Consider the following 17,197-nt stretch of genomic DNA (forward strand, 5'->3'; position numbering starts at 1 on the left):
AGGCTGGAATCATTTCCAAAGAGCCAGAAGCCCCGAAATACATTAGCACATTGGTTTTATAGACATTGTGACACATATGAAACGGCTCCTCCTCCCCCTCCCACGTGGGGTTGCAGTCCTCAACATTTCTTCTCTTAGCACCATTGTTTATAATACAAGAACTGGGTTATAGGGTAGCCATGATAAGGAGTGAACAGAAGAGAACAGCAGAGAACAAGATATACAATTGTATGACCTTTGACAAGATAAGGAATTCCTGTGTCTCATCAGCTTACAACAATATATTCAAGGGAGAAAGAGCTCAGCAAGAACATGAAGCATGAGACTGCATGAGGCTACTTAGTCTGACCCCTGATATGGCTGCTACGTTCCCTCCTTAAATGCATAATTTCATTACAATTATAGCATTTTTGATAACCATACAAAGCTTTTTGTGACATACATATTACTTAGCTTCTTGTTGGGCTATTAGAGCGTAGAGGGCAGCAGTTTTACTAGCTGAGACATAAAACAGATTGGTTAAACAGCGCATAAGACAAGGAACGCAGAGACATAACAGTATCTCTATGAACAACACTGGTAGAATTAGGATGAACAGTGCTTCAAGCCAGCTAAGATCTGGAAGCCAAGGGGTTAACTAATTGAGCTAATTGTTTTGTTAGCTACTATATTGTGCAGCTTGTTGATTTGTTCATCTACAGCATTGCCATTATCAGTTAAGTTAAAACAACAGAGCTTTTGGTGTGTTTCACAACTTAAATGATGAAGAAGGAAGAGGTAATCTATACCAGCTCTATTTTCTAGAACTGCACCTCTTAGATCACGCAACTCTTTATTTAACAATGACAATGCTCGTGAGGTGGCATTTATGCTTTTGGCTAAGCTGCAAGCTAACCGGTTGATTTCCAGACCATCAGCCAAGGCTAAACCTGGAACCCCAACCAGTGACATTGTTAAGGCCAATTTTTCTGAGTCAAAATATAACTGCACATGACTATTACAATTTTTAGTTAGTTGGAGTGCTCGAGGCTGCCGTCAACGGATTTTCTCGGGCTACAGGGGAAGAAATGGCACCAGGCGGCTGAGGCAACATGGGTGGTTATTAGACAAGTTGGCAGGAATGAATGACCAAGTGCGGGAACTACATGTCTAAAACCATCTATGAGGCAAAAGTATGTGGGCATCATTAAAAGATATGTTTTGAATTTTATTACAGTGGAAGGGGGCCAGGGATAGCTTTATATTTTCTGGAAAATTTTTGACAATTAAGCATTCATGCACACGTAGCATTTGTTTCAGCAACGATGGGGGTGCATAGAGTGAACTCTGTAGGGGGTAGGATTTTTGCAACCACGCCCCAATTAGCATTTTGGGAATAAGTTAAACTTACACCATAAACTCTTAACATGGTATCTTTTTTAATTTTCCCAGGATGTCTACAGACAGGTATTAAGCAAGAGCTAATAAGCCTGTTTGCAGGTATACCTCTTGGCAAACAAAAATGTTTTACTTTCGTGATGTTAGCCAGGTGAAGCCAGTAATTATCAGCAAATCACTGGGACAAACTTCTTCCAGGGGCAGACCCCCCTTTTTGCACCTTATTAAGGAGACACAATGCAACACTACTAACACTACAACACGCATGTTTGATCTTCTTTGGGATCTGACCGTACGCTGGGCAGCTATTCACTTGGCAAGCTGCAGTAGGGTCTAGTCCCCTTCTTCAATTCTCCAGTTGCAGGTCTGACTGTACGCAGGGGGACAGTCTCCCGGTGTGTCCACAGTAAGGTCTAGCCTGAGTCTTCTTACTGCTTTTTCAGAATGATTTTTAAAGGATTTTCAGGATTTCTGTTTACAGTCTACTTTCCCCCTCTTGTGCTCTTGACTCGTGTCCAATGTATCCAGGGTTTAATTCTAGCTGCTTTCATAGCTGCGGGGGTGGAAAGTATGACAGTTTTCAGTCTTCTCTATCTGGGAGTCAAAGGGTTATTTTTCCCTCTTTAACTCATACTTTAACTCTTGGTTGGAAAGGATGAACTTCTGTGATGGGAATGGCTTATTTTTTTAAGACAAAGCCACGCTGGGCTTGAAGAACTTTGTTCAGTGTTTGGACTTCTTGTTTAAGGCTAACCTTTGCTTGCTTTTGATGCCGCTCTAGTGTCAATTATGAAGTCAATGTCACGGCCCCTCACAGTCAATGTCACGGCCCCTCTTAAGCTGTCTCCCTCTTCGCCCATTCTGGCCCCTTTGGTTTTCTCTTTTGTGTATTTATTTTATTTGGGCATTCATGCCACTAATGTCCACACTGGGCACACTGGTTCTTTTTTTAAGAATCTTCTGCCTCTGCCGGGTCTTTTTCTTTTCTATTTTCATCTACATCTTCTTGGGCCTCTGGGTTGAGGGAGAGGGGTATACTGGCGATAGGCATCTGAAAGACGCTCCAAGTACACTCTGGGGCCTCGGTGGCACCTTGCAGCACTTTAGACACTTTGGTCATATTAATTGACTTCTTTATACCTGCTTTCATGGCTTTTAACAGCAGGGTTTAAATGGAATCCCCACTTGTATTTTGGGATTCCAGCAGGGGGGGTTTACTTACAAGGAGACTTTATTGGGTAACTTACAGCACACAGGCGTACTTAATGGTTGGATCAGACAGCTTCTCTGAACCACGAGCTATTGGGCTAAATGGGTTTTATACCATACATGTTACCCATGAGGCAGCACAACACTAGCAAGCATTTCCAGCATAGGCTAGAAGTGTTTGGTTCTCAGGCACAGCTTCCTGTAAACAACTTCGCTTCCCAAAGTGCTTGATAACACTTTTATTTATTAGTATGGGAAGATAATTTTTTTCTCTTTCTTTTGCTTTCTTTTTCTTTGCTGATCTGCCTGTATTGCAGATCATGTTTCAAACTTTTTATATAAAACTTTCTGATCCATGCACCAGCCTTGTCTCTTTATTTGTCTTTTTCAAGTTAAACTCACTTACTTAAACCTTTCTGCCTTACACTAGTCCCAATGACACATTTGGGATAGGGTCTTCTTTTCCTTCTAGTTACATTTTCTTCATTTTAAAGAACTATTACATTATTGTGGCTACTTTACCCCAGGTAATAAGCTCCAGGCACAATCAGCTGCTTTTAATTTACCCTGAGGGCAACTATGGCCACGCTTCTTTTTTACAAATGTTTTTTCTTTGCCTCTTGCCTTTTCTTTCTTCTTTTTTTCTCTCTTCTCTGTCTGCTACTTTCTCTATTTCCTTCTTTTTTACTTGCTTTTGTCTTTCTTTCTTTGTCATCTATCGGGAACCACACTTAGTATCATTTGGAGTTGCAACTAACACTAATCTGCAAATATCACATATATTTTATGATATCTAAGAAATCATAAAATATATACAACAAACTTTTTCTGCAATTTAACACAATGAATGGAAAACACTTTTTGCATGGTAAGGCATGATGGAGCAGATCCAGCAATTATACTGCTCTTCTGGCTGAAAGCTCAGGGCCCATTAAAATCAAGGGACGGGCATACCCACACACGCAAAGAGTTCTAGGTCACCATTTTTGCATCGGCAACTCTATGCTGCATGAGTTCTAGCAGAAGGAAATCTAAAAGTCATAGATCAAACTCAGCCTGCTCTACACTGAGCTGACTACAAACACAGACACACGGTCCACAGTGATGAGAGTTCAAGTTTATCAAAAGCTTCACAGCACTGTCCATGGCAAGTCTTTGACAATTTAAAATTTTAGTTCATGTGCAGAGTGTCTCTAAAAATCCCAGATGATGATGGAGGCAAACAGAGAAGGCTCTGGGCAATGAAGATGCGAGGTTTCCAGCAAAGGCTCTCCACTTTTGCATCAGTTTAAAAAGGGGAAGTGTGGCCCTACACCCCTTCTGACAGACAAGGGCCTTTAACTTTTTAGCAAGGCCTCTGTCTAAACAGAGCGGCACAGCTCAGCTCTCTAGCCGTGACGCTTTAACCTGGGCAACTCCTCTGTAAATTTTATTCTACTTCTGTCAGGTTCTCTCACAGACATTTTAAAAACTTACTCTTTTTTTTTTCTCTTCTAACCTGGTACACAAAAGCACTGAAACACTGAGTGCCGAAACTCAGGACGCTGGGGGGTGATGGGCATCGCCTTATACTTGCATTTTTCAGGCAGCCATTAATCTTCGGGGAGGCAGTGGGGTGATTTGCAGGACTTCAAAGGCAAGCTTCTCAGTTTGTTTGTATTTGTAAATCCCAAGCTCAAAACAGGACATGATGAGGTACAGGGCAGCCAAATTCTTGCTTTGGCACGGGCAACAAATAACTCGGGTCAGCTTTCTTCGCTGGGGTCTCAAACAGGAAAACAGTCTTAATTTAAAGTTGTAACATCACTGACAGCGTCAGCCAGCCAGCTACACAGATCTCATTGTTTTTTAAGACAGTTGCTCCAATATCTTCTTTTCTTCTCAATCAGGTTGGGTCTCCCAGCTTACACAGTTTATTGCAGCTTTCAGGAGCATGGTAGTAGCGTGATTTTGGCTTGGCCAGGAACATGCTGTCTGGTTTCTCGGTCTTTTTAGCACACACACTTAGGCAGTGTAACACTGGACACTCAAATCAGTGAGATTTCTTCATTGCAGGGAATCCCACGGCAAAAGCTTAATGGTTACGCTCTTCAGAAATCATATAGCTGATGGTCAGTAGCTACAGGCTCTATGCAATTTCAACACAGTTCAAAGCTAAACACGGTTACCTTGACAGAGATCTTCAATGTGGTCTTTCCGCTTCATTCTGCTTTGGGCCAGTCTTATGGCACACTTTTCACTCGAAGAGGGGTCTAGCCTGTGCTCTGGGGGCTGATTCTTCACCTTTATTTTCTATTTTGCCTTCATCTTCCGGGTCTTCATTTTCAGTTTCCATTTCTTAGGGATTTCATCTCAATTAGGCGAGGTGATGATGTTGCACAACTCAGAATGCTGTGGGCAATTTTCCTGCCCCCCCTCTCTCGGCGCGCTAGGCTAACAGCTACTTCTTCGGCCTTACACTCTCACGCTCCCACGCTTTGTTAAAAGCCAGACTGTCCTGCAACATTTTTCTAATTAACAGCCTCAGATCTTGTTCTTTTTTTCCTCTCAGCTCGACCTTGAGCTTTTTGCTGTTTTCTCTCTCTATTCTGAATCTTTTTTAAAAAAACCTTTTTCCTTCTTTGTTTGACATACATCTCAAGGGGGTGCAAGGTTTGCTTCCCCCACCACCCATAGCCTCCCTCCTAAATTGAAGACAGACACAATTAGGGAATGGGAATTGGTCAGTGAGTAAGGGGTCTCACTGGCCGACACAAGAGGATTTTACACACCACGCACTTTGCTACTGGCCTGGGCACCCGGACGGTCAACAGTATGCGTCAGAAACCGCAGTAGCCACTCATACAATCATCAATCTCTCCACTGCATCCATATGTCCCTGCCACCCACTTTTCCCACTTTTTACCAGAGCGGAAAGCGGCTTCCCCAGCTTCCTACTGAGTACTGGTGTGCTGGGTACTGGCGCCCACTCTGGGGTGTGATCAGGCCCCCCTTCTACCCGCAAGGAGTAGGTTCTTTTGTATACGTATACCACCAACACTGACCTTCTTCATAAGGCGGGGCCCTCTTTTTTTCTGCCCAGTGGCCTTTCTCCCTAAAGGCGGGGCCCTCTTTTTCCCATATACTTGCCCGTCTCCTGAAGGCTTCCAATGTGGGTTTCAACTCAATTGCAGCTGTGATACAGGCAGGGCTCAAGTTCCTTCCTCCGCTTCCCAAGGTTCTCTTGCTGCTCGCTACCGTTTGGGCGATCCCGGTGCAGGCTTTCTCCCATTTACCCGACAAAAAGGTCGGTGGCGCCAAGAAAGGGAGGCATGCGCCAAGCTCGTCTTCCCGGTGCGGCGATCAAGAGCAGGCAACTGCCACCTCTCTGTCTCAGAGCCTGCCACATCCGAGTCACGGCACCATTTATGTTGCAGAACCCAGAGTCAGAGAGACCACAGAGTGAAGGAAAAAGAGATTCTTTATTTAACGCGCGGGCTTAAGGCTGGAATCATTTCCAAAGAGCCAGAAGCCCGAAAATACATTAGCACATTGGTTTTATAGACATTGTGACACATATGAAACGGCTCCTCCTCCCCCTCCCGCGTGGGGTTGCAGTCCTCAACATTTCTTCTCTTAGCACCATTGTTTATAATACAAGAACTGGGTTATAGGGTAGCCATGATAAGGAGAGAACAGAAGAGAACAGCAGAGAACAAGATATACAATTGTATGACCTTTGACAAGATAAGGAATTCCTGTGTCTCGTCAGCTTACAACAATATATTCAAGGGAGAAAGAGCTCAGCAAGAACATGAAGCATGAGACTGCATGAGGCTACTTAGTCTGACCCCCGATATGGCTGCTACAAGCTGACCTACAGAAGCATCATGTCAGCAGGCTTTGGGTGTGATCAGAACCGAACCAGAGACATTAAAATGTGGGGCGGGGTTCCAGGGCGAAAGCAGTCTTGGACCATGGTAGTGTTTCTTCTCTGGCTGATTGACCCAAGACTCTGATCAGGCTAGGCAAGAGATGCTGATGGTATCATTGCTTTCTTATTCTGAGGCCCTGTGCTACACGGTTGCCCCGGGAAGAGTTGTGAGGCTTGTAAGCAAGAACATCTCTTGGGCAAGCTTCATGATGGGTTATTGCCTGAGCCTCCAGAAAGGGAAGGCACTCCTGAGCTCTAAAGAAGGCAGGAGTCCCTACTGCTCAGCCTCTCTTTCTCTCTGCAGCCTTTCCCCCACTATGCCATGGCACAACTACTGGGACGTGGCCCCCTTGGTGAAGTCCGTATGTGCAAAACACGGCATCGCGTACCTATCCAAGCCTCTGCTTACTGCCCTTGCTGACATTGTGTAGTAAGTATTGGTCAGTGTGAGAGGCCCAGAGCTTTGCAGCTCACTGTGTGTGATGATGCATCAGACTGACGCCATAGGCATCTCCATCCTACACTGCCTTAATATTTCTGATCTCAACATGCCCATTCCTTTATTAGAGTGCCCACAGAATGCCTTGCTTGGTATCAAATTACACTTCATTCTGCAAGTGAGTCATATTTCCTGAGCAGGCCTGACCTGTTTCATTCTCTTCTTCCTGCTCTCTGAAAGATTCGGGGCAGCTCTGGCTTGACGCATACCTGCATAAATAAGAAGCAAGCACCATCTCCTTCGGGGAGATTCGCCCACCCTTGCTGCCGCCAGCGACGGAAGAGAGCAAGGCGGTGAGGGTAGCTGAACTCTGGGTGTGATGTTTCAAGGTGTCTTCATTTCTTCCCCTTTTCTCATGCATCTCCCACACCTCCTTTCTGCTCTTTAAGAAACTGAGAATTGGTTTTAATTCACGTTTCGTAGGGTGAGACTCTTCAGGAAAAGGAAACCATGCCAGGAAATTTGCTGCCATTTCACTTTCTTCTTATGTAGAAGCAGAACTCTTTTACGTAGGGATCTCTAAAGACCTCTGTTGCTTTTATGCCCAGCTTGCCTTGTTCCATCCCAGAGTAAATGATCCAGGATGTGGAAACTGTCTGATGAGAGAATTAGATGGATGAGAAGGACTGGAAAGTGCAGGAGCTTAGGATAGGAGCTGCTGGTAGGGATGGTCAGATTGGGGCATCGTGGTTCGGGAAACAAGGCACAGGAAAGAGCAGAGCCCACAGAAGAGAAACTGCTTTGGGAACAATTGTGAGATGAGAGCAGCCAAATTTGGGCACAGGCATGAGTTCAGAGGCAACAGCAGACAATGGCCAGATGATCCTGCCTGTGAAACGAAATCTGTGATTGGCCTTCTGTGCCCAGGGATCTGTGATATTCCTTTCTGTTCATCTTGCATAAAGATGAGCCATAGTTATCTATGTGCCTCTATTATTGATCCATGAGTCCACCTCTTGAACAGAGAATGAGTGTTGATGGTGACTGATTATTGATTATAGAGAGAAACGGGTGCAAGTGGATGCTCAAGTCCCTTTGCATAGCTACTAATATGCTGTTAAAGGTGTAAAAGAGGGACACAATAATATATTCATGCCCCCCTGGAACTGTACACTTCCTAGACTTTTTAATTGTTCAGTTACCAAGGGCTCTTTCTACGTTGCACAGCTGAATTAAACTAATTCTGGCCTACAAATTGGACTGAAGCATTTGCTGCTGAAGGTTGCCCCCATGTGAGCTAATAAGGCACAACTTCCACCATTCCAGGGTATAAACTGGGCACTGTCGGCTTTTCTTAGCTCAGTCTTCCACATGCTTGGGCCCTCCAAATGTTTTGGACAACAGTTCCCAAGATCATTGGCTATGCTGGCTGGGGCTGATGGGAGGTGTAGTCCAAAACATCTGGAGGGTAGAATGTTGGGGAAGGCTACTCTATGTTAAGAAAAAAACTGTCTTCCCAGTTTTATTTACCTCAGTGTCCTATTTATACAATTAGTTTTATAAGGAAAAGGTTACCATGAGGTGTCCTTTCCCCGTAATGCTTTTATGGCTACTAGTTCACACGGATGCCTTCCTTCCTACATGGTGAAACTGAGTTACAATCTTGAGGCATCTCAGCTATTGGAAAGGAATGTCCCCTCGTGATGACATTTGTCCTTCTTGCCATTTGATAGCATCAGCTGAGAGACGGATCCACTGGAACTTCCTCTTGTTCCTGGTCCAAAGGCAGGTATCAGGAGGGTGCAAAGCCAAACGTGCTCCACATTTCCTGAAAGAGAGATCAGATGGAAGAAATACCCTATCCCCCAAAATGTACCTTTCAGCAAATAGGTGTCCATCCATATAATCTTTTATTTTTATCTCTCTTTTTTGCATAGCAGTGATTTGGAGAGCAGAAATGAAGCTGAGAGGCAGAGTGGAAATCCAGTCACAATGGGAACCATGAGAATGGGGTCACCGAACTCTCAGCAGTTGTCTTCCTATTTTTCCTTAGGGAGGCCTGCCTAATGCTTTGAGACCCATAGCTCTAGACAGCAGAGGGCACCCTCTGAGAAGGTGTGTAGCGTGAACACACATTCCAGCTCACAGAGGGTAGCAGAGCAGCCATCCAAACAAGCCCATACTTCTGCTTCTCTCTTGTGTAATTGGCTTCTAAGGCGTGCTTTGGGTGGGGGAGGCATATTGCAACAGAATGCCATCCAGACCCTTATGCCACTAGATAGCATCAGTACATACCATTGTAGCGAAACCTGCAAATACATGAGGATGCAAGGGGAGGGGGCAACCTGACATGATGTTCCTTAAAAAGGAAGCCCCAATTCTCCAAAGTATTAAAGACAAAACTTCTTTCCTTCTGTGTGCTGATTCCAACCTCTTTTCCTTCCTGTTCTGCCAATCTTACTTAAGCAAGCATGTGATGTAAGATAGCCGCCTTCCTTCTAATAAACCTGTCCCCATTGCACCTGTCGCAATCTGCCAACAAGCCTGATAAGAGTTTCTAAACAACACTGAACTAGATAAGAGAGATCCATGGTTGGACCCCTAGTCTCTTTAAATGTTGGCAAGAAGCAGGTAGGGGCATGTATGTGTGTAAGAATCTAGAAGGGGACTACAGTGCTAGGGGAGGAATTCTTTCACCCATGCCATTTTCGCACACACGCCCCCGCCCCCGAGCAGCTGTTTGCCCTGTTAGGGAAAATATACTATGCAGAAACTGTATACATTTTCATAGAGAGGGGAAAAGCAACTTAGGGTGGGGGATTTTCACAGGGAAAACAGCACAAGAAAGAGTTGAAACCCTCCCAGCACTGCTGTCTTGATCGGGATCACCACCACCAGTTGCTGGTTCCTGTTTGCCCTAATTTAAAGAGATGGGAGGTCCTATCCTAGATCTCAGGTGTCTTGTATACTTTGACCATGAGAATAGAAGCAATTTGGCATTTAGAGGGTTCTGGCATAGGATAAAAACTTCCTCCACTGTGGTGCTGAATGTTAAAAAGGTGATGTAGAGTCTGGAGACAGAGGAGTGTTCATCTCACTGTGGATGAACTATGGACATATTTTCTTGTGAGTGCACACTTTCTGATGTGGATAACCTAGCTGCAATTATAACATCAGTGTTTAATAATAAAAAGGAGCCCTTTCTCAGCAGTTGGTGAGAAAGGGGCCCCCTGTGTAGGTATGGCTTTGCCATCACCCCTTTTCAGCATCTGAAAAGCTTTGAAGAATACATTTTCCCATGTTAAAATCTGATGATGGTTATGAGAGCCTGGTCAGAAGCTGCACATACTACTCCAGTATAATGTAGACATTATATAATGTATAATGATGCATTGGGTCTGAACCGGAAAGATAGGATGAAAGGCTGCCATCATCAATGGTTTTCTTTGCAGCCACATAAAATGGAAGACCAATATTGACTGTGGCTTGTGAAAACCCATGTGCCCAATCCACTTGAGTTTAGAGTCTTTGGGGAATGAAGCAAGCTAGTTAGGCAAGCTTTCTCATGACAGAGGTTGTGTAGCATCTTGATTGAGAAGGCAAACCACAATGACCATAACAAAAGCAGTGCGGCACCCTTGTGGCATAGAGATAAACTTAATGTCTAGAGCTCAGTATGCTACAAAACATCAGAAGGTGTCACCTTCCCAGATAGCACTACCAGCAATCTCCCTTGGTCACACAGTTATCTGTGAGTCAGACATCATGTAAGGACCTTGATGGAATAATTTTTTTAAAGCTTCAAGTTATATTTTCCCTAGATAATAAGGTTTTCCTTGAGAATAAGGCAACAAGGGCACCATGGGAGGCAAGGGGGACTTGCAGCAGCTTGGCTGCCATCGTGAACAGAGTGGCCGAGGTTTCTGCCATTCTTGCCAAGCAGCTCACTGCCTGATGCCCTTTAACCACCATGGGTTGGCATGCCCAGGTTCAGACGACACACCAATCCATCATGGGTAAAATAACCCCTAGAGTAAGCCATGGGGTGTTGCCAGCCCTTTTTCTAAAAAAAAATTAACTCACCCTGTGGGAAGCTATCCAAGTTCAGACAGCACACTAACCATTGTGGGTGACAACCCCTCATAGGTTGTCATATCATGTGAACCCAGCCACTGCCACAAATTTGGCCTCTGGTCTCAAGCTATGGTTCCAGTATTCAGGAAGTCTTGAGCTGGTAGTTAACTGTTGGTGGCTGACTCATATATGTCAAAGTAGGATGTGAAAAGGCCTCTAGCTTTGTCTCCTACCCCAGTTCAGTGGTTCAGATAGTGGTCTGCTTCTAGTTAAGCCAAGTTGGAGTCAGTTCACTTTGACTTGGTACCGAACCTGAGCAAAGGTTTGGAGATCTGATGCTTCATGCTTCCCATTGACTATGATGGGAGGTTTTTTTAAAGGCTGTAACATTTTTTATCTTGGTCAGAATTGCTTATACTTAGAATCATAGAATAGTAGGGTTGGAAGGGGACTACAAGGCCGAGTCCAACCCCCTGCTCAGTGCAGGAATCCAAGTCAAAGCATCCCTGACAGATGGCTGTCCAGACTCATCTTGAATGCCTCCAGTCTGGGAGAGCCCACCACCTCCCTAGGTAACTGGTTCCATTGTCGTATTGCTCTAACAGTCAGGACGTTTTTCCTGATGTTCAGCCGGAATCTGGCTTCCTGTAACTTCAGCCCATTATTCTGTGTCCTGCACTCTGGGATGATGGAGAAGAGATCCTGGCCTTCTTCTCTGTGACAACCTTTCAAGTACTTGAAGAGCACTATCATATCTCCCCTCAGTCTTCTCAAGGCTAAACATGCCCAGTTCTTTCCGTCTCTCCTCATAGGGCCTTGTTGTCAGGGTGGACACTGAGCCCATAGAATCCCAGAGTAGTTCTGATTCTGAGGAAGAGCAGTCGCTCCTGGGAGAGGAGCGCGCTCCTCTTTCCCAGGACCAACAGCTGACGGAGATTCCTCCCACCAGCATTCCTAGTTTAGTTAGCAGTCCAGGGAGTGACCAAGCACAGATAGCAGACTTGGTCGATGCGTGACGCAGACGCAGAGAGCGGTGCCAGATGGACAGCGCGGAAAGGAGGCGAAGTGCCAGGTTGGCGCTCAAACAATGGTTGCGCCCAGAGGCTCCAAGGGAAAAGGGGAGGGACTCTCCCTAGTCCTTAAGTTCAGGGGTCTGCCAGTAATTCCCTTTCAAATGGGGACCAACTGTTCCAACTTAGGGCATAGGTACTGTGCTGCTCAGATCTAGTCGCAATCGGTATAGTTGTTAAGTTGTAAAAGAAGAATAAAGCTTTGAAAGGAATTCCTTTGTCTGTGTCTGGACTTGGCTACTGGTTTAGACAGAGAGAGACCTCCAAGGAGCCCTTGACACTTGTTTCCAGTCCCCTGATCATCTTTGTTGCCCTCCTCTGAACCTCCTCCAGTTTGTCTGCATCCTTCTTAAAATGTGGTGTCCAGAACTGGACACAGTACTCCAGATGAGGCCTAACTAGTGCTGAGTAGAGGAGAACTAGTACTTCCTGGGATTAGGAAGCTATACTTCTATTAATGCAGCCCAAAATAGCATTTGCCTTTTTTGCAGCTACATCACATTGTTGGCTCATATTCAGCTTGTGATCAACAACAATTCCAAGATCCTTCTCCCTTGTAGTATTGTTGAGCCAAGTATTGCTGATCTTGTAACTGTGCATTTGATTTCATTTTCCAAAGTGCAGAACTTGGCATTTATCCCTGTTAAGTTCCACTTTGTTGTTTTCTGCCCAGTGCCCCACCCTATCAAGATCACTTTGAATTTAGTTTCTGTCTTCCAGGGTATTACCTATCCCGCCCAATTTTGTACCATCTGCAAATTTGATCAGCATTTCCTGCACCTCCCCCTCCAAGTCATTAATAAAAATGTTGAAGACCACTGTGCCCAGGACTGAGCCCTGTGGTACCCCACTCGTTACCTCTCCCCAGTTTGAGAAGATCCCATTGATAAGCACTCTTTGAGTCCGATTCTGAAGGCAACTGTGGATCCACCTGACAGTTGTTTCATCTAGCCCACTTTGAGCTAGTTTGCTCATTAGGATACCATGGAGCACTTTGTTGAAAGCTTTGCTGAAGTCGAGGTATATGATGTCCACAGCATTCCCACAGTCCACAAGGGAGGTTACCTGAGCAAAAAATGAGATCAGATTCGTCTGGCAGGACTTGTTTTTGACAAATCCATATTGGCTTCGAGTAATCACTGCATTGTTTTCAAGGTGCTTCCAGATGGATTGCTTTATCATCTGCTCCAGAATTTCCCAAGGGACTGATGTCAGACTGACTGGTGTGTAGTTCCCAGGTTCCTCCTTTTTACCCTTTTTGAAGATAGGGACAACATTAGCCCGCCTCCAGTCATCTGGCACTTCCCCCGTCCTCCATGATTTCTCAAAGAGAATAGACAGCGGTTCTGAGAGTTCTTCTGCCAGTTCTTTTATGACTCTAGGATGCAGTTCATCTGGCCCTGGAGGTCTGAACTCATTCAAAGTATTTAGGTGTTCCTTGACCATATGCCTATCGATCTCAAGCTGCAATCCTGCCCCTTCAGCCTGTACTTTGCCTTTGCCAGGGGGGGTCATAGACGCTCTTTCAGGAGAAGACTGAGCTGAAGCAGGAATTGAGCACTTCTGCCTTTTCCTTGTCTTCTGTTATCATTTTGCCATCCTTATTTAATAGCTGAACCACCATTTCTTTCCTCTGTCTTTTATTGTGCGCATATCTGAAGGAAGCCTTTTTGTTGCTTTTAGCATCCCTTGTTAACCTCAGCTCGTTTTCAGCTTTAGCCTTCCTGATGCCATCCCTGTAGTTCTGTGCTACCTGCCTGTACTCTTCCTCTGCAACTTGGCCTTCCTTCCACTTCCTATATGTGTCCTTTTTTTTCCCCAGGTCATCTCTAAGCTTTTTGTGAAGACACATTGGCTTCTTCTGTTGTCTTGAAGGCATACTAGCTGGCATAGTTGCCCCTCAAGAGTGGATAGATAACACCTGCCAAATGCCAAGGAAATAGGTTCAGGAGGTTTTGTGCTAGACTGCTGCTGATAACGTTTTATTTCTGGGAAGATTTGGATGAAAATTGAAGGGATAATTGCCCCTTTTGAAGGAAACAACCCTGCTAAATTTCAGAACAATAGCTGGTGTGCATGCATGCAAGCAAAACCACCCTTGACATGTTGAGGGGGATATGCTTATCCCCCTATGTTCCTTGTGGACCATTTTCTGAAAATGATTAGACAGCCTAGATGTGCCCCTAAAGGGGGGGGGGGAAACCTGCAACATTTCAGAACAATAGGTGCAGTGGTTCTTGTGGATGGGTTGCTCTCCAGTTCCATCACTATCTATACTCTTTGCATTTCAATTTGCTCTGACCCCATGGTTTACATTTCCCCATCCCCCCACCCCAGAATATGCATATATCTCTGCCAAAATGGATACATTTATCCCTAAGCTCATCATATAAGGAAAATACCAAGGTGGAGAAAGAGGCGCAGGGAGAGGAGGGGATGTAGCTTTGTGACTGGGACCTCTTGATTCTAATCAGAGTGAATGGTCTTATCAGAGCTTTCCAATCCCAGTGCTTTGGGGGAGGGATGTTGAAGTAATATATTACAGGACTTATCTAGTGATCAGTGTGGTTTGCTGGTTTTCTTTCCCAAGAGCGGGAATGTTAAAATAGGATGGGTGGAATCTGTGGGGCATGGGAGGGTGTAGCATTGGGTGCCTGCTTGGAAAATTCTGGATGTCCAAGTCATTCTCCCTCTGCCACCGAATGCTCCACGTCCACCAACCACCCTTGTCCTATTGCACTTTCTGTGGCTTTGGTGCTAACTGAGCAGAAAACCAAACAAAAAATGTTTTGCATTCATCATACCTCATTCTTATATTTTGTAGACTTCTTGCCTAGGGATACCTCTATGCTGCATGCTATTTTTATACAAATTGCCAAAAAAAAAAAAAAAAAATGGGAGGGGAGAGCAAACACCCCCCCACACACAAATTTAAGGACTCCCCTTCCACAAAAACCACTGCACTGATCCTTCCTTTTTTTTCAGGTAGCTAGTGCCATCTCAACGCTGTACACCATTTTAATAAAAAATGTCCACAAAGAACATATGGGGATAAGTGCATCCTGTTTTGGAAATCCCCAAACGGTAAAGTCTGCCCTTGCACACAAAAAAATCTGAACCTATACATCTGAAACCTGGCAGGTTCGATCCTCTCAGAAGGGGCAACTATACCTCCAAATGTCATCCAGTTATCCCACTGAATAAATAAAATTATCCTAAGACATAGGAAAATGATTGGCAGTTCACTTTTTTCAAAAAAATAGGACATTTAAAGGAATCCAGCACAAAACTCCCTGCACCTATTTGTTTTAAATTTGGCTGATTTCATCCCATCACATGGGGCTACTCTGATGGCATATGTCATCCAATTCTGCCAAAGAGCAAAACTGTTATAGTCATTTCTAATGACAATCAGCGGGAGGCACGAAGCTCTGGGTTTCCAAATTAAGTTGAATTAGGCAGCCACCTCAAATCAATCCAAGGTGAATCAGGCTATTTTCAAATTGAGGTGTGAACTGAATCTTCTGGTCAGTGCACACCCCTACCAATTATATGACCACTAAAATGATACGCACTGTTTTTCTTCCTAGTTGGCATGTTTAGGACTGGAGGCTGTTCATGAGGTATGTGCTTATTGGTTTCTCATTACACATAATATCTGGGTGCATTGGAGTGTGGCTAGCAGGGAAGAGAGTTAAAGTTATGTGGATTTAAAGGAGTCTCTAATCACTGGTTAGACATGATGGGAGTTGTAGTCTAACACATTTGGAGGGTGCCAATTGGGGAAAGCTGGGCTGGTGTGTAACTAAACTGGAGTAAAGCCCTGCAGCAAAGCACATACTCTGTGTTACACCCAGCCAAAGATTTTTGTGGATAGTGCCATAGTTTCCCACGCCTAGTCATAATGCTCCTTTACCTCACTCTTCCTAGAGCTTGTGTGGCAACATAGATTGATCTGCTAAATAAGAATTAGGTGAAACACAAAGTGATTCATTGTTTAAATGGACTGAATGCAAAGCATTCCATTACTAATACTGAGTGCAGGTGTAGCACAGACAACCAGAAAGTAGAGCTGTCCCTCTCAAATGCTGCAACAGCTGATGAAACAGATGTGTAGACATATTTGCGTAGGGAAACATCCACAAAAACCTTCCAAAGAAATGTCTTCAGAGTGCATTACTGATGTCCATGATGAAGGTACTGTTTTTGCTGTGTGAAAAGCTGTCTATAAACAAACTGAATTAAAAAGCAAGCAGGAAAAGAAGCAGATCTTCCACTCCCTAATTATGCATTAAATCAGGGGTGCAGAACCCCCAGGCCATGGGCCAGGTTCCTCTAGGGGGCGGGGCTTAGCCTCCAAGCTCTGCCCCCTGGAGGAATGGCCTTGGACGCCATCCCCACTGTTACCACCAATCTCTGATCAGAGGGTTTGCCACTGCATGCTGCTAAGGGCCATCCCTGCTTTTTTTATTGCCAATCTTGGACCAGAGATACCAGCAAGGATTCCCCTGCATGCACACACCAGCAAGGTCATCCCCACTGTTCTCGCCTAACTCAGATGGCAGATAAAAGTGGGGATATGGGCAGTGGGACCTGGCAGCACCCCACTGCCACACATCCCTGTATCAGATCAGGAATATGGAGATGCAGGAATCAGCAGCACACCAACAGGGACATCCGCACTGTTATCTCTGATCTCATATCGGCAATAACAGTGGGGATATGGGGTGGCAGGACTTGGTGTTGCACTAGCAGGGGCATCCCCACTGTTAACTCTGATATGAGATCAGAGGTAACCGTGAGGATGTGGGGAAGCAGGACTCGGCCCATGCCTGAAAGAGCGGCCGCTCTCCATGCTTTGCATGGTGCCGGGCATCCACAAAGGCACCAGGCACTGACAGGGATTTGGCTGGCACTAGGAAGAGTGGCTGCTCCTCCAGAACAGGTGTGTCCCTTTCTCTGTGCTGAGAGGAGGCACACAGTTTTGTGCCTCTCCCAGCATGGAGAGGACAACAAAATCCACATGTAGAGGACAACAAAAACAACACAGGAGGGAACGAAGCTAGTGGACTCCTTCCCTCTCCCCCTCCTTGCATGTAGAGCTGACACACGAAC

At 45.1% G+C, this 17,197-nt stretch overlaps 1 pseudogene across 1 annotated transcript in view; it reads left to right on the forward strand.

The window, feature by feature from the left end:
- Nucleotides 1-17,197, forward strand: part of LOC146357920 (acyl-CoA (8-3)-desaturase-like) — a 71,594-nt pseudogene that overhangs the window by 49,648 nt on the left and 4,749 nt on the right. The window contains exon 8 of the transcript XR_014786314.1: nt 15,673-15,705. The product of XR_014786314.1 is annotated as an acyl-CoA (8-3)-desaturase-like (transcript). The remainder of the gene's footprint in view (nt 1-15,672; nt 15,706-17,197) is intronic.

The sequence above is a fragment of the Heloderma suspectum genome, chromosome 1 (assembly GCF_057233095.1).
Source record: "Heloderma suspectum isolate Gila_16-S chromosome 1, 16-S_ref, whole genome shotgun sequence".
Lineage (NCBI taxonomy): Eukaryota > Metazoa > Chordata > Lepidosauria > Squamata > Helodermatidae > Heloderma > Heloderma suspectum.